The sequence below is a fragment of the Panthera leo genome, chromosome B2 (genome assembly GCF_018350215.1).
Source record: "Panthera leo isolate Ple1 chromosome B2, P.leo_Ple1_pat1.1, whole genome shotgun sequence".
Classification (NCBI taxonomy): Eukaryota; Metazoa; Chordata; class Mammalia; order Carnivora; family Felidae; genus Panthera; species Panthera leo.
The window spans coordinates 92,617,829-92,640,119 of record NC_056683.1 but is presented as its reverse complement, the minus strand read 5'-3'; positions in this window follow the sequence as shown (position 1 = coordinate 92,640,119).

Sequence of the window (22,291 nt, the reverse complement as noted above, 5' to 3'; positions counted from 1 at the left end):
AATTCTCTCTCTCCCTCTCTCTCTGCCTGTTCCCTGCTCCCTCACACACACTCTCTCTCAACATAAATAAATAAACATTAAACAAAATAAACTCAATATTAAGAAAATAAGCAACTTGGAAAAACAGTGGGAAGAAAACTTGAATGGAAACTTTAACAAAGTATTAATGCACATGGCAAAAAAACGTGAAAAGATGTTCAAAATAATGAGTAATCATAAAAATATGCATTAAAACCAATACACAAAATCTAGCATACACTCACTAGTATGGCTAAAACTAAAAAGTTTGACAATACTAAATATTGATGATGCTATGAAGACTTTACCTATTGCTGGCAGAAGTTACAATCAGTATAGTAGTTTTCAAGATCAGTTTTTCATTTTTGGTGAAGTCAATGAGACAACCACATGAACCAGCAAGCCAGCTCATAGATATTTATCTAAGAAAAAAGAAAGCATATAGAGACCTATACGTGAATATCCATTATAGCTTTACTAAAACAGCTACCAATTTCCAAATATTGGATAAACATATCTGTGGTATATACATTAGCTAGAATACCATTCATCAATACAAAGGAGTAATAAATCCCAACAATGCACATGAATCTCAAAAACAGCATGTTAAGTTAAATAAATTCAGATACTAAAGGTTACATTCAGTATGAATTCTTTTATAGGAAATTCCAGAAAACACAAAACTATAGTTACAGAAGGCAGTTCAGTGGTTAATGTTAAGAGGACATCAAAGATAAATTATGAAGTACAATAGTTATAAAACTCTAAATGTATTTAAAATACTCCCATAGGTCGGTTCTAAAGAGTTCAAGAATTCCTTTCTTTTTTTTTTAAATTGTTTTTGATGTTCATTAATTTTCGAGAGAGAGACAGGGCATGAGTCAGGGAGAAGCCGAAAGAGAGGGAGACACACAATCTGAAGCAGGCTCCAGGCTCTGAGCTGTCAGCACAGAGCCCTACGCAGGGCTGAAACTCACCAACCATGAGATCATGACCTAAGCTGAAGTCGGATACTTAACCGACTGAGCCACCCAGGCGCCCTGGCCAAGAATTCCTTTCAAACTTTATTCAGAATTGTGGTATTCATATGAGCTGAAATTCCCTATTCCATGTTCTCTATTCACTCTGCTCTTTCGTATTCAAAGACTAAGCCATGGCAGAATATGAGCAGTGTCGTTTCCCATTGTTTATTTTATCAAAGAAGAACAAGTAATCTGAAGAGTCAAATATTTGTATGCCTTGGGGCAGATATTGATGGCCTGGACTTAAGGAACATAAATTCTTAGTTCCCTGTCAGTAATGGAATGGATCCAGCATGCATCTAGCTGTTCACTGATTTAGGTTATCAAATGATCACATTTTCAATAAGACTAATTCTTATCGTCTAAGTATTTTTCTGATAATCATTACATGTTGTTTACCCTAACTCTTTTTTATCACTCCTGGAAACATTTTAGAGATTTGTGTTCCAAATGAAACTTTGGAATTTGGGTAACTAAATGTTTAAAGCTATGGTATTAGGCTAAATGGGTTAGTTGTATTATTTTTTAGTTATTTGATTATATATTTAAACTATTCATTCTGTGTCTTCTAATACCTCAATTTCTGCCCCTCTGAGAAAGTTGTGAATAACAAGTACCTGTTTAAATTTGTAGTAGATATTGGTTTGTGAGAATGAATTGAAAGTTTCTATCTATTGCATTACGTATCATCTATAACCATTATAGAAACATCAATCTCACCTGGGGTTTATACTGCCTCAAAAACTACAACTCTGCTTCAATAAAATCTTTTTTTTTTACAACAGTGGAAATTCCAAATCTTATCATTTAAGAGATTTTTGGCTGCAGGAATAGACAAGCCTTGAGTCAAACTGGCTTTATAATAAAGCAATAGTTCCCAAAATATGGTCTCCAGAACAGCGCATTAACATCACTAAGGAACTTGTAGAGATGCAAATTTTCTAGTCCCACCATAGACATAGTAACTCAGATATTTGAGGACTGAGAACAACAATTTTTGTTTTAACAAGCCCTTAAAATGATTTTGAGAATCTGCAATCAAAATATATTATTTGAAAAAGAGCAAACATAGACATGGGGCAGGCTCCAGTTTGTGAAATAATAATTTAGGTTTTGTGGATATCACTTGGCAAAATAATTTGAAGTGAATGTTGGAAAACAGAATTTAATTTGAAAAAATGAGCTTTTCCTTAAATAAGCAAGCTCATATTTTGATACAAAAATTGTTAGCATTGGTTTGAAAATATTTCCTAAGGATGCAATAAAGTTGTTGTCGTGGTGGTGGTTGTTTTGCTCCATAGGCATCTCTTCCTGCCAAAACTAAACTAAACTAAAATCCTAAAACAATTCATTGTCAAGTTGACACAAATGGTCTTAGTCCCTAACATTTGCATCATACTTAGCTGGTCTCAATTTTCAATACTTCTTTTGGTCATTAATAATCCAAACTGGAGGACAGATTATTAACTCCACCTGAGAAGTACATTGGCTCTATGGGATCGGTTTTGTATGTGGCAGAGTTTAAAGCAGACATTGTAGAACTTACTGATCAAAAATTTCAAACCTTTTTGTATAGGAAAATTTCTCCTTGGGACTGTGAATGTGGGTGCTTGTTTTCTACTGGAAGTACCTTTATTGTCTATCCATGTGATTTGTTTTCGTTAGTTAGTCATTGCAGAATCATTTTTCAGTATATGTACATTTTTTTTTACTACATTGTGTCTACAAGTGTCATTTTCAGGAGACTCTCTCTGGTGTGTAGGAGCTTCCACCTATTTTATATGTAAGGCTTTTTCTAGGGATTTTCTGCTTTTGTTCCAAGTTTGTTTCATATTGTTCAGTTAGGAGTTGGCAGCATGGAAATGGGGCTGTTTCCTATTAATGGTTTTTGCTTTCATATTAAATCCCCTATTTCTGAGTTAAGGCCATTCACTGAAAATAAGAAGAAAACTGAGGTTTCATTTGTTTCTAGATCTCTTCCTGAATGCTTTCTTAAGATTATATAAAGACTATTCTTGATATTTAGACATGAGAGAACTTCAGATATTGTGTGATTCTATTTTAATTGGTGTTTGCTTCTTTCTGGTTTGAGTTGGATTTTGCAAAAATCTCTTTTGTTCATTTATCCTTCGAAATGCCAGCCTTCAGAAAGAGAAGTGGGCACACATATATAATGATATCATCTTTTTCATTATTTTCGTTGGTATTTTCTTTACAATTTTTTTTAATGTTTATTTTTGAGAGAGAGAGAGACAGACTGTGAGTGAGGGAGGGGCAGAGAGAGAGACATACACAGAATCTGAAGCAGACTTCAGGCTCTGAGCTGTCAGCACAGAGCCCAATGTGGGGCTTGAACTCACAGACTGCGATATCATGACCTGAGCCGAAGTTGGACACTTAACGAACTGAGCCACCCAGGTGCCCTGGTATTTTCTATTTTTATTAATTTTATCATTAGAGTTAGGAAGTATGATTTATTAATCCAGGACCAGCTAACAGAGTTTGTGGTCTCAGTGCAAAATAAAACATGTGAGGCCATTTTTTCAAAAACTAAGAATGTCAATACGACAACAGCCCCACTTAGACTTAAATATGTATGGTAAATTGACATAAATTTTGTAAAGCTTAGCAGGCAACCTTTTATTGTGAACTGATGAATTGATGTTGTATATTCTTTTCTAAGTATTAATGCTTATAACTAACTACAGAAACAAATCAGGATAACAGTTCAACTGTATACCATATTGGAATTTTCAATTCCGTACATCCTCAGTTACTAGAACATTAAAAGAATGTACTCCTATATCTGTTCTCTATCAAGAGTGCAGTTAGTAGAAATATCACATGACTGTTAAGGGAATTTTCTAGTTTTTAGAGTGTTGGAAAAGTTTCATTCTGTATTTTTTTCTGTCTTTTTCTTGGTAGAGGAGACATATGGAGAGTTTATTCCCATTGATTGTCTTGAAAACCCTAATACCCTGTAACAGTGTATGTTATTTCCTCTGTAGAGATACCTTCTCTCTTTTTAAAGGCCCATTTTTGTGTTGCATCCTTTTGAAGAGATCAAGTTATTGACCCAGAGTAAGTAACACATCTCTGCATATGATAAAGATTAGAATGCAAAGAAATAGCAATTGGTTGATTTTTGTTTTTAATTTTGTTTTTTCCTGCTAAGAAATCTTCTATGACTCTGACATCTATAGGATGAAGACCAACTCCTCTGGGTGTCTTATGAGGCCCTCCATGGCCTGGTGACTGCCAGTCCCTCCATTCTCTTCTCTGGTCACACCCATTCTAACCTTAAACTCTACACGTTAAACTCTCTTGCAATTCATCAACATGATGGCTGTTTCATGTCTTGGTGCGTGTTATTTCCCTGGGGTATGATGCTCTGATGCCCTTACCACCTACTTTAGACTGTCTTGGTAAAATCTTCTTTCTCCTTTAGGTTGTAACTTAGCATGTCCCCTCCTCTGTGAAGCAAGCCTTGATACTCACATGCTTGGAAGCTCCTCCCCCAGTGCAGTACCTTGTATACTGGTCCTTTATGGCAGTGAATGTATTATATCATATTTGGCTCTTTACGGTTGTATCTGTATTTTCACTAAACTGAGCTTTTTGTGGACAGGGATCATGCCTCTTTTCATTCATTTACCTTTTACACTTAACACAGTGTCTTGCCTATAGTTGGCACTAAATAAGAACTTGTTGAATAAAATGAATTGAGTGAAACTTCAAAAAACTCATTGAATGAAATAAATAAATGTAATTTTAATTATTTATTTATGTATTTATTTATTTATTATTTTATTAGTTTCTCTCTCTCTTTTTTTTTTTTTTTTTTTGGTATCAGGAGAATTTGGTGATTCATCATTTACATATAACACCCTGTACTTATCAGAATAAGTGCCCTTCTTAATACCCATCAGCCATTTAGCTCATCCCCTGTGACCTCCCCTCCATCAACCCTCAGTTTGCTGTCTTATAGTTAAGAGTCTAAATGTAATTTGGGGTGCCTGTGTGGTTCAGTTGGTTAAGCACCCTACTCTTGATTTCAGCTGAGGTCATGATACCACTATTTGTGGGTCTGAACCTTGAATTGGGCCCTGTGCTGACAGTGTGGAGACTGCTTGGGATTCTCTCTCTCCCTCTCTCTTTGGCAATTCCCCACACATGTGCCCTCTCTGTCATAATAAATAAGCATTTTAAAAAACAGTCTAAATGTAATTAAAAAAAAAAAAAAAAAACAGGTATCCTTGACTCAAAAGCTGCATTAATAAAGAAATCTTGAATCATTACCAGAATGTTAGATTTCTCCCATAAACTCAAAGGGAACAAGAAAAATAATTATAGAATAAACTTAATATTTAAAATTTGAATTTAAAACAGAGAAGGTAATATTATTACTCATTTCCATTTGCAAAAATACACATAGAACTTTAATAAATTATTATATTTGCCTAATATTTCAGAGTTCTCAAAGGATACTTATATACTCTATTTCATTTGTCTTTTTTTTTTTTTTTTAAGATTCTATATGGTATTTGTTTTTCTTTGTCTGACTTTTCTCACTTGGTATAGTGCCTTCAAGGTCCATCCATAGTGTCACAAATGGCAAAATTTCTGAGGGACTTAAGTTAAATTAGTATGTTTTCTTTTTTTTTTTTTTTGAGTTAGTTTATTTATTTATTTATTTATTTATTTATTTATTTATTTATTTAAGCATGGGAGGGGGAAAGAGATGGAGAGAGAGAAAGAATCCCCAGCAGACTTTGCACTCTGCCCTGAGCCTGAAGCAGGACCCTGTCTCACGACCATGAAATCTTGACCTGAGCCGAGATTAAGAGTCAGATGCCTAAAACTGAGCCACTCAGGTGCCTCTAGTATGTTTTCTTTTCTTAAAGAAACCCTGGTTTCTAACCATCTGTTTTTTGCTGTTCTTCAGAGACATATGCCTAAATAAAAGATATGTGAAAAGCACAAAACAGAATGTTTCCAGATGCAGGTGGTCCTAGATAATTTTGAAAAGTGCATGTGGGAATGTAAAAAAAAAAAAAAAAAAAGAAGAAGAAGAAGAAGAAGAAGAAGAAGAAGAAGTAGAAGTAACAGTACATGGAGTTTATTTGCTAATATTTTTAGGGTAAGATTTCTGGGGAAATAGAAATTTTGACAGCTATTAAACTCTTTTTACAGGGAAAGATAAGCTGGTTCCCCAATCCACTGCAACATTGCATACTTGTCTTCCATTTATTTTGTGGTTATTACATTTTTAGATAAAATGCCTTTAACAGGAAAAAACCACTATATAAACTTTCCATGACCAAAAAAAAAAAAAAAAAAAAAAGGGCAGCACATCATAGGCAAATATATCCACAGAGGGAGGATTAAATGGAAAGGCTATGTGAAGAAAACTCTCTCCTTTCACATCTGATATCCACAGTTGTACATGTGAGTCTGAAAATTGATCCCAAAATATAAGTTTTTAATAAATATGTTATCCCATTTATAGCAGTTAAGATGACAGAGTTGCCCTTATACCTCCCACTCACTAGATGAAATGACTTTATTTTTCATTAGGGAATTATTTAATTTTTTTCTGATAGGACAGTAAAATGTAAGCTATTTTCATAAGAATATTTGTTAAACTGGATTGAATTATGTTCTCTCTCTTTTTTTTTTAGAAGCCTGTGGGTACGAATAAAAATTTAGGAAAATGTTTAAAAAAGGTAATATGAATATTTGTAGAATAAATGAACACACAAAATCATTTATTTAGCTATAATATCAATGGAATAGATCTTATCATATAATAATGGCTTTTTTCATACATAAATATGATTCTATTTATTTTCAAAAGAGGGGGCATTTATTGTGAGGGCACCATGCTACAATTTTTTATGCTGTGATAATAAATGATTTAATTCATGTAATTTATGAATTAACTTTTGTTATATAATTTTTAAGGCTTTAGATTATTTTAAATTTTAGTATAACACTTTGAATAGAATTCTTTCTGACTGATATTTTTAAATTTATTGTCTTATTTATAAGTAAAATGTACATAAGAAAGCATAACTGAATACATAATTGCTATTTTTATTTGAATAATTATCTGTTAGTTCAGTTAAGAATAAAAAAAAATTAGGGGTGTCTGGGTGACTCAGTTGGTTAAGCCTCTGACTCCTGGTTTTGGCTCAGGTCATGAACTCATGGTTCGTGAGATCAAGCCCCAAGTCCAGCTCTGCCCTGACAATAGGAAGCCTGCTTGGGATTCCCTCCCTCTCTTTCTGCCCCTCCCCCACGTGCTTGTTAGCTCTGTCTCTTAAAATAAATAAATAAACTTGAAAAAAGAATAAGATTAATGTTTTGATTTTACCTTCTCTTCATGGTTATTCACTGATGCTCTTTCTTTATGTAGATCCAAGATTCTCCTAAATAATTTTCCTTAACTTTTCTTACAACAGGTCTGCTGCCGACAAATTGCCTCAATTTTTGTTTGTCTGAAAAAGTCTTTATTTTTCCTTCACTTTTGATAGATAATCTTGCAGGGTACAGGATTTAGGTTGGTGGGTTTTTTTCTACCCACATTTTAAATATTTCATTCTGCTCCCTTCTTGCTTACATGGCTTTTGGGAACTTAGATGTAAGGCTTATCTTTTTTCCTCAATGTGTTAAGGTTTTTGTCCCGTTTCTTTCATGATTTTTTTTTTTTGCCTTTTATTTTCTGTAAACAGTATGCCAGCATATAGGTTTTTGTTTTGTTTTGTTTTGTTTTTTGGCCTTTATTCTATTTGATTTTCTCTGAGCTTTCTGGATCTGTGGTGTTGTGTCCAAAATTAATTTGGGAATATTCTCAACCATGATCATTTCAAATACTTCTTCTGTACTTTTCTCTCTTTATTCTTCTGGTATTCCATTACATGTATGTTGTCCCACAGTCCTTAGATATTCTGGTGTATTTGTTTTTTGTTTTGTTTTGTTTTGTTTGTCCTTGTTTTCTTTGCCTTGCAGTTTTTGAAGATTCTATTGATATGTTCTGTAGCTCAGAAATTTTCTGATCCATGTCCAGTCTACTATTAAGCCTATCAACAGCATTCTTCATTTCTGGTATGGTGTTTCCTACCCCGCCCCCCCCCCCTTATTTATTTATTTATTTATTTAAGACCGAGAACAAGAGAGAGAGAGAAAGAGACCACCTGCTCACGCAAGCGGAGAGAGAGGAAGAGAAGATCCCAAACAGGCTCTGCACTGTCAGGACAGAGCCCAAAATGGGGCTCAATTTCACAAACCTTGAGATCATGACCTGAGCCGAAATCAAGAGTCAGATGCTTAAGTGACTGAGCCACACAGGTTCCCCTAGTGTTTTTTATCTGTAACATTTGGTAGGCGGGATCTTTATTAGGCTTTCTTTCTCTCTGCTTATAGTGCCCATCTGTTCTTACATGCTATCTGCTTTGTCCATTACAGTCCATTACGGTCCTCCTTAACATATGAATCACAGTTATTTTAAATTCCTGGTCTGATAATTTCAATATTCCTGCCACATCTGGTTCTGATGCTCACTTTGTATTTTAAAATGTGATTTTTGCCTTTTGTTACGCCTTGTGATTTTTTTTTCTTGATACCAGACATGATGTATTAAGTAAAAGGAACAGCTGTAAATAGACCTTTAGTAATATGGTGAGGTGTGGGAAGAGGGTAAGCAATCTGAAATGGCCCTCTGATCAGGTCTCAGTCTTTTAGTAACTGTAGGCCTTTGGACTGAATTTCACAATTGTTTCTCAATTTTATTGTCCCTGCTTCGCCATGGGACATTATGGCTAGAGTGTGTAGGCTGGGGTGTTGGGTATTTTCCTTCCCTACATGGAAGGCTAAAGCTAGTTGAAGTTAGGTTTTTCCCTTCCCCAGGTAAGTCTGACTCTGATAATACCCCAGCAAGTTAGGCTCTAGTTAAATAGTTTCACCTGAAAGCATGTCTTGTTAAGAACAGAGTTCTCTGGCGTATCTTAAATGGTTCCTTTCTCCTCCAACTGCTGGAAACCCAAGGGGATTTTTCTCTGTTACTTACCAAGGGAACCTGGATGAACAGTTCAAGGTAAATGTCACAATATTGTGGGGTCCCACTAGACTGGGGACCCTGGAATTTTTAACTCTTAAGAGTGTTCACAATACTCCTCCAGTAAGGGTGGAAGAGACGACTTTTAAGTTCTTCACATGCTTGAGCTGAACTGAAAGTCTCATATCTAAATCAAATTCTGCTTTTTCTTTCTTTCCTTTTTTTTTTTGTCTTTTGGCTGTGTGTTGTTATTTTATTTTTCCATATGTTTCATAGTATTTTTATGAAACTCGGTATCTTTTTTAGGACAGCAGAGACAGATAAATCGATTGTATGCAAATGTATCTCTTTTTTTCTCCTACGCCTTTGGTGTGGTAGTTTCAATTAATCCAAACAAAAGTATTTCTAGTGGTGGTGGGCACTATAAATAACCTCAGCATATGTCAGCCAACACATGCCTCAAGACATAATTTGTGATTAAGGTGGGGCCATATGATTTTTCTCCTTATCTACTCTGCTATCAGCTTTAGGTCTTCCTTTTGTGTTACATTTCTTTCTTTCTTTTATTTTTTTTAATGTTGGTTTATTTTTGAGAGAGAGAGGGGAGAGGTAGAGAAGGAGAGAGAGAACGGCAAACAGACAGAATCCAGAGCAGGCTTCAGGCTCAGAGCTGTCAGCACAGAGCCCAACACGGGGCTCGAACCCACGAAACATGAGATCATGACCTGAGCTGAAGTCAGATGCTTAACCAACTGAGCCACTCAGATGCCCCTTTTTTGTGTTATATTTCTATGGGGATTATCTACAAAAACAAAGGAACACTCCCAGGGGTAAATACTGTAACTTTTTACCTGATACTTGCTACCCCGATACTTAAGATCATTCTGATTAAGCCACAGGCAGACACTATGTCCCAGCATCTCAGAATTTTGGGCTTCCCAAGGAGCTAATTTTTTCCCACTCTCTAGTACTAGGCCCAGCGATTATCCTACTGCTTCCCATGTAGTAGAGGATATTTTTCCGTTCTCTTTCTCCAGCAGCATTGAACTTACACCTGTGCCATCAGAATATGTTTTTGTTGCCCTTTCCCAAAGATAAAGACTTATTTTCTAGGGGACTAAAGCAGAAGGGTGCTGGTAAATTTTGTGCTCCTCATGTAGCCTGTGCTATTCTCTACTTCAACGTATATACTATGATGGATGCTTTCTCAGGACTCTGCTCAATAATCTTTGTGGGTATCTAATGAATTATATTGTAAAAAAGTCATCAAGACTTGGCAAACTCTCCCTATATGTGTAACATCCTAAAGGCTCCACATTTTCTCATAAAAATGCTGAGGACACTGGTGGAAAGCCATTATAGCTGAGGATGTAAGAACAAAAGACTTCTATTAATGAGGAAAGGGTATGGATAAGTGTTGAGCCCAGAACCAGATATGAGAAGTAGAAAGAGCAGGGCCAGGGAAGCCAATCCTCTGAGACTAAGAGACACATTGCCTGCATAAGACACATTTAATCAGACCGATATCTCTTGTCCCCACCATCAGGGTAGCAATATTGGGTAGAAAGGAACCGTGGGTACCTCTAGAAGTGCTCTGTTATCTCCATAGGCATCCATAATAGGACAACACTAAAGGAAGATTCACTCCAAGCCTCCAGCAGGTTATCTTATCTGAAATCCTCATAGTCCAGCATAGCTCTGCCTGTTGCAAGTAAGCAAATGTTCAAATCCCCATGTATCTCTTCAGGTGCTTGCCTCTCCATAGATGAAGGACCGATTACTAGTCTTGCCACTTCAACTTTTTGGTAGTTTCAAGTAAAGTTGTGAACTTGCTGTTTTCCTGGATTTTTGTTGTTGTAAGATTGTGACACTCCTTGTAGGTCTTTGTACCTTTAAGTAGATATGTGATATCCAGTAAGGCTTTTAAAAAATTTATCTGGCTTCCTAAGATTTATTTTTGGTGAGTTGGTTACTATAAATTCCTCCTTGATAGCCTGAACAGTAAATCATGTAATCTTTTCCCTCACTTATTTCATTTGCTGTAGACTCTTTCAACATTCACAATAATTTGTTTCTTCAGTTTTCAGGTGATCTCATCAATTTATTAAACATTTCTTCACCTTTGTCTCATTTGCAGGTTTAAATGTGATTCCTAACAAAAGCTTTGGGGAAACTTGAAGGTATTTGCCTCTTTATGTTATTTCTGACTCTCTCTGTTTCTGTTTCTGTCTCTCTCTCTCTCTCTCTCTGTATATATATATATATATATATATATATATATATATACACACACACACACATATATATACACATATATATACATATATATGTATATATATATATATCTTATTTTGTTCTGCAAATAAGTTCTAGTTGCTGCTCCCAAATGCTGGTTTTATTATTTATGCAACAAATAGGTCAATGTGTGACTATTGTAATATTGCTTTAATTATGAATCCAATTTCAATAATTCTGTAAAATTTTTTTAATGTTTATTTATATTTGGGGGGGAGAGAGAGAGAGAGAGAGTGTGCGAATGGGGGGAGGAGCAGAGAGAGACCTAAACAGAATCTGAAGCAGGCTTCAGGCTCTGAGCTGTCAGCACAGAGTCTGACACAGGTCTCGAACTCACGAGCTGTGTGATCATGACCTGAGCCAAAGTCGGACACTTAACCAACTGAGCCACCCAGGCACCCCTCAATAATTCTGATGACTTCAATCTGTGGGTCAGTTAAGCATGTTTTCTTAGAAGACAGTTTCATGGAAAGCACAAAACTGAGGGTGTAACTTGTATGAATTTATCTGTGCTATAGACTGAATTTCTGTGTCGCCACGCCCCCCTCCCCATTCATATATTGAAATTCTAATCTCCAAGATAATGGTGTTTGGAGATGGGGTCTTTGGGAGATAATTAAGTCATCAGGGTGGAGACTTTATTATGGGATTAATGCCTTTATAGGAAGAGTCAGGAAACAGCTTTTTCTCCTTTTCTCTGTTTCTCTCTGTCTCTCCCTCTCTCCACCATGTGAGGATAGGATAGGAAGACGCTTCTTTGAAAACCATGAAAAGTGCCCTCACCAGACATTGGATCTACTGGCACCTTGATCTTGGACTTCCCAGTCTCCAAAACTGTGAGAAACAAATTTTTATTGTTTCAGCACACAGCTTATATTATTTTGTGATAGTGGCCCAAACTAAGACAATTGATACTGTAGGATTATAATTTGCTCTATATCAACTTTGGGTTTACAGTAATCATGATGTTGACAAAGTGAAGGGGGAAAAACATTTATGAGACCACTTTGGAGGATAATTGGGTAAAAGATAGTTCTCTTTGGCTTTGGGTTAACTCATACACTCTTTTACAACTTGTGAATTTAGAGATTGTTGAAATCTTAGTCCAGCACTTATGCTTATATTTCCATGTGCATGGATTTCTTACTTCCAATAAGAGATTATAAGAATGAGACAAGAACAATATTCAGGAAGTCTGTTTCTGCTTCTGTAAAGTTGGAGTAAAGTTAGTTTTAGTATATTTCATATTTTTCTGCAATATTCTAGTGTCTGGGTAAATTTCGCAAATTCCAGGCAATTTGGGTCAATGTTCTATAGCAGTTTCTGAGACCTTTCTGCTTATATCAACATTTCTAATTTCCTAAATCCACCAGCAGGCTCTGTCCATTAGAGTCAAGAAGAATCTTTCTCTTCCCTTCATTTTTACATGTTGATAGATTTTAATTTAACCTCTCTACGAGGTTGTCATACTTTCTATAAGATCTCCTTTGATTCTTCATGCCAGTTTGTCAGGTGGTAATTCCAAACTGCTACACTTGGCTTGCAATCTTTAAAACATTACTTGAGTTTGAGTTCTATTTTAACTTTCCACCGTCATTCTTCATGAAAGCTTTAAATGAAATATTGACATTTCCCATATTCATTTAGAATATTATATGCACCCTCTGCAGTTCTTCACATTTTTGCATGAAATAATTTCAAACATAGGGATATATAATTTTACAGATAATTCTTATCAGTTTGAGCTTTCCCTGACAAGCTATTAGTCTTTGAAATATTTTACCCAATGCTATGATGTCCTGTCAGAGAAGAAGCGGAATTCATTGCCTCCAAATTCATTTGAGCAGTGATAGAATGTCATTATAGGCATTTATCATTCTTCATACACTCAAAATTTTGGTAAATGAAGTGAGTCTGGGTCTCCTTTGGGGTCATCACAATTAGCACCTAAACAATATAAGTGTGAAGTATCATTTATCAGTCTTCATAATGAATTAATGTCCTTGTTTTATCTTTATGATAGTTGTACCTGTCAAAAACTTTACCAGCTTCAGTACTTAAAATCTAAGAAACTCTGAGAGGACTGTTGAGGTATTAAGCATTATTGAGGAGTTAATACTGGGGTATTATTGATAGTAAGTAATATGCAAATCGTTATTATTTAATTTATTATTATTTTTTTACTAAAACGGTCACCATTTAAAAGAGAAAAATAGATTAATTATTTTATAAAAAGTAAGTGACATGTTTACAGGAACATTTTAATTTTCTTACTTATACATGGCCAGCTACTGGTAGAGTACTTTATGTACAGAAAGGGCTTACTAACTATTATTAGTAAGTAAAAATTGGAATAAGTTTTTGAACTTGGTTAATAGTATTTGAAAGATTACATAAGTGATCATCCAAGTTTCGGTTTCAGTTTTGATTTTTGATAAATCTTAGTATTTTGGGAACTCAGTTTCATCATTAATAGGATTAGAGCGTTGGATTCATTGGTTTTCAAGGTAGTTCTTAAAACAAAAATGTCAATTATTTCATTTATTTTAGATGTTCCTAGAAATATTTCTTATAATCCTGTTTTAATTTTTTTTTTCAAATTAGTGACACCATGTTAATTTTCTTTTTACCTTATTGCATTGTCAATTAAAATAGAAACTTGCAAAATATCACTGAGTCCCAGGTTAACATACAAGTGAGCATAATTCTCCTAAATTGGTGATTAGTTCTCAGCTTGTTTTCTTGTTTTGAGTGATTTTTCAAATAAGGACATAAGATATATATATATATATATATATATATATATATATATATATATATATATATATATGCTTTTAAGATATATATATATATATATGCTTTTATTTCTTTATTTCACAATTCAGAATTTCATATCTCTGAATAACGTGCTCTGGTTACATAATACGGAATATATAACTGGTCTAAGCAAGGATTGAAGTAGTTAACTCTTAATAAGTTGAGCATATTTAGGAATCTATAAAATTTGGCCTCATATACTTTGATAAATTTTTACAAATAAAATTCTAGAAGTTAATTTCAAAGACATTGCCCTATTTGGGGAGTAATGCTGGATATTAAGTAATTAAGTGATAATATAGTGCCAACTGGGTCTGATTCATTAATACTTTTCATGAAATAACAAATGCAATGTTACATCGAAAGATATAAATAATTGTAAATTATGATTGTAATTTTTTCTATAATATCAATTGGAGAAAAATATATTATTTTAGGATTTCTCACATATATTAAAGTAGATGGTATATTTGGGATTTAATACATGGATCATATGCCACATCCAATTTAGAGTTATTTTATATTTCAATTTGTTAATAAGCTTAGTGATATATATCATCTTAAAGAAGTTATAGCAAAGCTGATCATTTCAATAACTAAACTTAATATGAAAGAGTTGGCTTAACTGCAAATGTTCTTTAATTTTATGAAAGATCATATGAAAGTATTAAATTATTTTCTCATTTGCTTTGGGATAAAAGTTATGAAATGAAAGAGACATTTTTTTCCAGTCTAATAAACAAGTTTAGTAATTTAGAGCAATTTCAGTTGCCTTTTTAAAGAGTTCAAAATATGAAGAAATTAATGAAGAAGTACTATTGACTTCATGCATTTTTTTAGACCTGATTAAAGCTGTTCATAATCATGTATTAGGATAAAATTTTATCTACTATATTCTGGCATTTTTTATAGATTCTGATAATATCCCTTGGCATGTATAATTTTTTTTTAAATCAGATGTTTGGAATATAGCTAATATACACTAAAGAAACTATTTTTTTAATCATAGTGTCTTTAATTTTAATTTAAACAAAGAGTTCTTTGTATTATACGGTTACTTGAGTTTAGAAAATTAAAATGAGTGAGAAAAAAATATATAACATGAAAACTTTAAGATCTGTTACTAGAAAGCAAATACTAAAAATAGAATATAGACCTGTTTCTAATAGCAATATATATTTTTACAACAATTTTTTCAATCCATAGATATATTTTATGCTCAATGTCTGTATACATAGACATTGTACACATAGATGATATTGTTAAAAATTATCTGTATGTACTTAATTTAAATTGTCTTAAATGCTATTTTTTGCATTAATGAGTGGTTATGTCAGTGTTTTGAAGAAAAATATAGAAATTTAATATTAATGAGTAAGATAATACTAGAGTTTTACCTGTATGTCACAGATAATAATTCATTAGGGAAAACTATATCTAGGATGTAACTATAACCATAGGCTATAGAGAAAGAAACATAGCAGGTATAACAAAAAACATAAAATATTATGACAGAATTGTGATCAGATATACTATTCATATCAATAAACATAAATAGGCCTAACGCATGTGATAAAATAAAATAAAAATTATTTTGTTATTACTCATCTGCCTGGATGGGTTATACTTTTGTAATTGTCACAAAGACCCTTGTTCCATTAAATTTAAAGAAATATTCAAAACCATTGTATTCATTCAGAGTGGTTTGAAATGTATTCTTAGGAATAAATTTATTTCGGAAATTTAATGTTTTTTGATTTGGATGACATTTCAGAATTTCATCAAAACTCCTTTACCGTAATTACCAGACATTAAATGGAAAAACCTAAAATCCTAACTGTCATTAGAGGCTTCTTGTGTGATTACTTATATAACTTAAGATAAAAAAAATAATAAATTTTGCCATTCCTCCTTTGATATGAAATTATTTCATATCTATTTACTTAGCTACAAATCATCAACGTGTATTCAAACGTATATTTGACAAAGCCCACCATGCAAATAACTGGGCAACTGTTGTTTTATTTCTGAGTAGATCTACTGCAGAGTCATATTACTTTGATTTGTGGATGGTTTTAGACACCTAAATGCTTCAACCCTCTCTTGTTCTCATAAGCCTCACATTGTATCTTTGGAAAATTGTATTACAAATCTGTACCACAAAAGATGAAAGGCAGCATCCTGAAAGAGTCAGAGAAGAAGGAAATTTATTTGGAAATTTCCAATGAATGTGTTTCTTTCTTTGAGAAGTGACTATATTATAGGCATTTCTTCTGATTCTAACAATACTATTGTTTCTCATTTTTACTTAACTTCCAGTTAGTTAATATACAGTGTAATATTAGTTTCAAGTGTAGAACTTAGTGCTTCATCACTTACATACAACACTCAAATGCTCATCACAAGTGCCTTCCTTAATACTCATCACCCATTTAAGACATCCGCTGCCCACCTGCCTCCAGCAACCCTCAGTTTGTTCTCTACAGTTAAGTGTCTGCTTTCTGGTTTGCCTTTCTTTTTCTTTTTTTTTTTTTTTACTGCCCCCCTCCCTCACCATGTTCATCTGTTTTGTTTCTTAAATTCCTCATATGAGTGAAATCATATGGTATATGTCTTTCTCTAACAGTACTGTTATCAAATGTGTACCATTCTCTTTGAAAAGAGAATGGCTGGCAATTGTTTTGTTTATCAGGAAATACACAGAACAAATACAATTTTCTACTTCTGCTTATAGTTTGAATCTCTGGTGAACAGCTTGCTCATTTCTAGAGCGAGCACATGGCAGTAGTATGAGTATCAGTGGAATAATTCTGACATTTGGTTGATAAGATTTGCTTTAAAATATATTTACAAAAATTCTGTTTAGTTGATATATAGCTCCTCACAACCTTTATAAATTTCAAACTCACTTGATTTTCTCATACATAAAACTTACTGAAATGTTTGCCAAAAAAAGCAATTCTAAATAGGAAGGAAAATAAAGAACACTATAACTGATTTGTTTCTTGTAGAGCTGAGATGAAGCAAAGAATCAAAGACAAGATAATATATCTTTATTTATCTACATTTATTTCATAGCAAATGTTTTATGCAAATATACGCAATTAACATCATCATTTTCAAAATGGTGGTTATATATTTTTGTAGGTATTCCCTCCGTGGTCTTCTGCATTTCTATTTTCTATACTTAATTCTAAGGTATTTTTCTTATCTGCAGTATATTACCTATTCTTCTGTAAAAATATTGAAGTATATGGAAAACTTTTTCTTAGAATGTTCTTTTACCAATTTACATTCATCAAGCACAGTATTGCATATTAATAGACAATCAAGTTCTACTTCAGGTACAAAGGTTAAAATATTTTAGAATTGAAGTTTTTCATAATGAGTTGCTATGTTTAAATTTTGTACAGGTTCTGCAAAATAAGTTTTAAATATTAAAAAAGTAATGAATTATTTTCTAATATTGACTACAGTTATTATATTAATATGTGAGTCATAATATCTACAAAGAGTAGTTTTTTTAAAAAAGTTTATTAATTTGTTTTGGGAGAGAGGGCAGAGAGAGAGTGGGGGATAGAAAGAATCCCAAGCAGGCTCTGTGCTGTCACCATAGAGCCTGATGCAGGGCTCAATCCCACAAACTATGAGATCATGACCTGAACCAAAATCAAAAGTTGAACACTTAACTAGGTCAGTCATCCAGGGTGCCCCATAGAGTAGTTTTTTGTTTTGAAATAGTCTGAATGTGAATGGATGGAAAAGGTATTCTATGCAAATGATAACCAAAAGAGATCAGAGGTGGCAATATTTATATCAGACATAAATAGACTTTAGGTCAAAATGTCATGAGACAAAGTAAGTCATTATATAATGATAAAAGAGTCTATTCATCAGGGTTATATGTAACTATAACTATGCACCAAATATCAGAGCACATAAATATATAAAGGAAACATAGATCTGGAGGGGAGAGGTAGGCAGCAATACAATAATAATAAGAGACTTCAACATACCACATTCAATAATGAATAGAACATCCAGACAGATAATCAATAAGGAAAAAACAGACTTGAACAGTACTATAGACCAAATGGACCTTAAAGACATATAGAGAACGTTCCCAATAACGCAAAATAGACATTCTTCTCAAGCACACATGGAGCATTCTCTAAGATATATCTTATGATTAGTCACAAACCATTCTTAGCAATATTAAGAATATTAAAATCATACCAAGTATCTTTCTATCACAATGGAATAAAACTAGAAATTAATAACAGAAAGAAAATTAACAAATATGTGGAAATTAATCAATGCAGCTATCTCCAATCATTGGGTCAAAGAAAAAAATCAAAATGGAAATGAGAAAATATCTTGACACAAATGAAAACACAATAATCTAAGCCTTATGAGATAAAGTAAAAGTAGTACTAAGAGAAAAGTTATAGCATGAATGTCATATTAACAAAGATCTCAAACAACCTGACTTCACAACCCAGGAACTAGAAAAAGAAGAAGAAACCAAGACCAAATTTGGCATAAGGAAGGAAATAATAAAGAGTAAAACAGAAGTAAATGAAATAGGTAATAGAAAACATCAATTAAACTAAGAGTTGGTGTTTTGAAAAGATAAAATTTAAAAACCCATAGCTAGACTAAGAAAAAAAAGAGAGAGGGCAAAAATAATGAGGAATGAAAGAGTATACTCTACAACCAATGTTATGGAAATAAAAAATATCACGGGGGACAATATAAATAATTATATGCCAACAAACTGGGTAGCCTGGAAGAAATGGATAGATTCTTAGAAACCTACAATGTACCAACACTGCCATGAAGAAATAGAGAATCTGAAAAGACCAACAATGTTTAAGGAGATTGAATGAGTAATAAAAATCCTCTCATCAAAGAAAAACTCAGGAGCAAATACCTGCAGTGAACAGTTCTACCAAATATTTAAATAATGAACAATCCTTAAATTTTTTCCAAAACATTGAAGAAGAGGGAATAATTCCAAATTCATTTTACTAAAACAGAATTACACTGATACCAAAGACAAAGACACTACAAAAAAGGAAACTACAGGCCAATCAATATTCCTGATGAACTAGGTACAAATATTCTCAGCAAAATGCTAGCAAAATAAATTCAACACTATGTTAAAAGGAGCATACACCATGACCAAGTGGGATTTATCCAAGGAATTCAAAGAAGTTTTAAGATACACAAATTAATAAATGTTAACAGAATGAAAGATAATAACATGATAATCTCAATAGACACTGAAAAAGTATTTGTCAAAATATATATTTTATTGATAAAAGCCCTTGACATGTTGGGTATAGAAGTAATATACCTCATCATAATAAAGGCCATATACAACATTATACTCAATGGAGGAAAATTGAAATCTTTTCCTCTAAAATCAGAACCAAGACAAGGACATCCACTCCTGCCAATATTATTCAACATCGTACTGGAAGTCCTAGACAGAGAATTTATGCAAAAACAAAGCAACCAAGCAAAAACAAACAAAACTGCATCCAAATCAAAAAGAAAGAAGTAAAATTATACCTGTTTGCAGACAGCATGATTTAATATGTAGAAAATTCTAACGACATCACTGGTAGACTAGTAAATAAATACAGTAAAATTATGGACTACAAAATCAACATATAAAAATCAGTTGTGTTTCTATACACCAACATAAACTATCTGAAAAGGAAATGAAGAGAACAATTGCATTTACCATACCACTAAAAATAATAAAATAGGAATTAATTTAACCAATGATAATGAAAGATTTGTACACTGAAAACTCAGAACATTGATGAAAGAAATAAACAAACAAATGGAAAGACATCATGTGTTCATTGATTTGAAGACTTAACACTGTTAAACTATTCATATTACCCCAAGTGTTATATATATTAAATGCAATTGATATCAAAATCCCATGATATTCTTTACAGATATAGATAAAATAATCCTAACATTTATATGGAACCACACAATGTCCCAAATAACCAAAGCAATCTTAAGCAAGAAGAAAAAAGTTGAAGGAATCACATGTCCTGACTTAAAATACATTACAAAACTACAGTAATTAAAACAGTATGGTGCCAGCACAAGAAACACACACACATATATACATACATATACATATATATACATATATATAGACTAATGGATAGAATCGGGGCCCAGAAATAAATTTATACATGTATGGTCAACTTATCTCTGATAAAAGTGCCAAAATCATGCAATGGGGAAATGAAAGTCTTTTAACAAATAGTGTTATGAAAACTAGATATCTGTATGCAAAAGAACAAAATTGGACCCTTATCTTACCTATGCAGAAAAAAAAAAAAACAACTCAAAATGTAATAAAGATTTAAATATAGAACCTGAAACTATAAAACTCCTAGACGAAAACAGAATAAAAGCTTCATGACATTGGTCTTGTCAATGATTTATTAGATATGAGTTCAAAAGTGAATGCAATAGAAGCAAAAATAGAAAATGGAACTACATCAGACTAAAACTCATTTGCACACTGAAATAAACAATCAACAATATTAAAATGCAATACAGACTGGAAGAAATATTTGTAAACCATATATCAGATAGGGGGTTAATATCCATAATATATAAGAGATTCATACAGTTCAATAACAACAACAAAAAACCCCCAAACAATCTGATTTAAAAATGGTCAAAGGACATGAATAGACAGACGTTTCTTGAGGGAAGTCTTATAATCTGGTGACCAAGAGGTATATAAAAAAGCATTCTACCAGTCATCAGGGGAATGAAAATTGAACCCACAATTATATATCACCTCATACTTGAAAAAAAAAAGTTTGGCTAGGAGGTGGAGAAATTGGAACCTTCGTATACATACAGTTGGTGGGAATGATAAATGCTGCCACCACTATGGAAATCTATATGTAAGTTCCCGAAAAAGTTCAAAATACAACTACCATATCATCTAGCAATTCTACTTCCAGTTATATATCTAAAAGATTTGAAATCAGGAACTTGCAGGGATTATCTGTGCTCCCATATCACTGAAGCATTATTTAGAATGCTATCTCTATCATCTCTATCTCCGTCTCTATTTATCTCTATCTCTATCTCTTATCTCTATCTCTATCTAAATAACCTAATGTCCATCACCAGACTGATGGATACAGAAAATCAGTGCAAAAATATATATGTACTTATACATATATATATAAATATATATATTTCATGTAAAAATATGTATATATGTGTGTGTATGCATATATGTGTGTGTATATGTGTGTGTGTGTGTATATATATGCCATATATATGTATATATATATGGCAGGATTTTCTTCTCTTTTAGGCTGAATAATAATCATTTATATATTATATAACTGAATATATGTATATAAAATGTAAAAATGTAAAATGTAAATATATATATATGTGTGTGTATGCCATATATATATGGAAGGATTTTCTTCTCTTTTAGGATGAATAATATTCATTTATATATTATATAATTGAATATATATATGTATATAATATGTAAAAATATAAAATGTAAAAATATATATATGTGTGTGTATGCTATATATATATATATATATATATATATATATATATATGTATGTATATATATATGAAAATACTTCCATATATATGGCAGGATTTTCTTTTAGGCTGAATAATATTCATTTATACAGCCTAAAAGAGAAGAAAATCCTGCCATATTCAATAAAATGAATGAACCTAGAAGACATTATGCTAAGAGAAATAAGCCTGAGACAGAAAAGAATGTTTGACCTTACATAAAGAGGTATCTAAAATAGTCAACTTTGTAGGAACAGAGATTAAATGTTGGTTTCCAGGGACTTGGAGAATGAGAAAATGGGATTATCAACAAGTATAAAATTTCAGTTTTGCAAGTATTGGGATCTGTTCAACATGGTTCCTGTGATTAAAAATATTATATTGTACACTTAAAATTTTGTTAAGAGGGTAAATCTCATGTTCAGTATTCTTTTTAAAAATTTTTTTAAAAAGTTTATTCATGTTTTGAGAGAGGGAG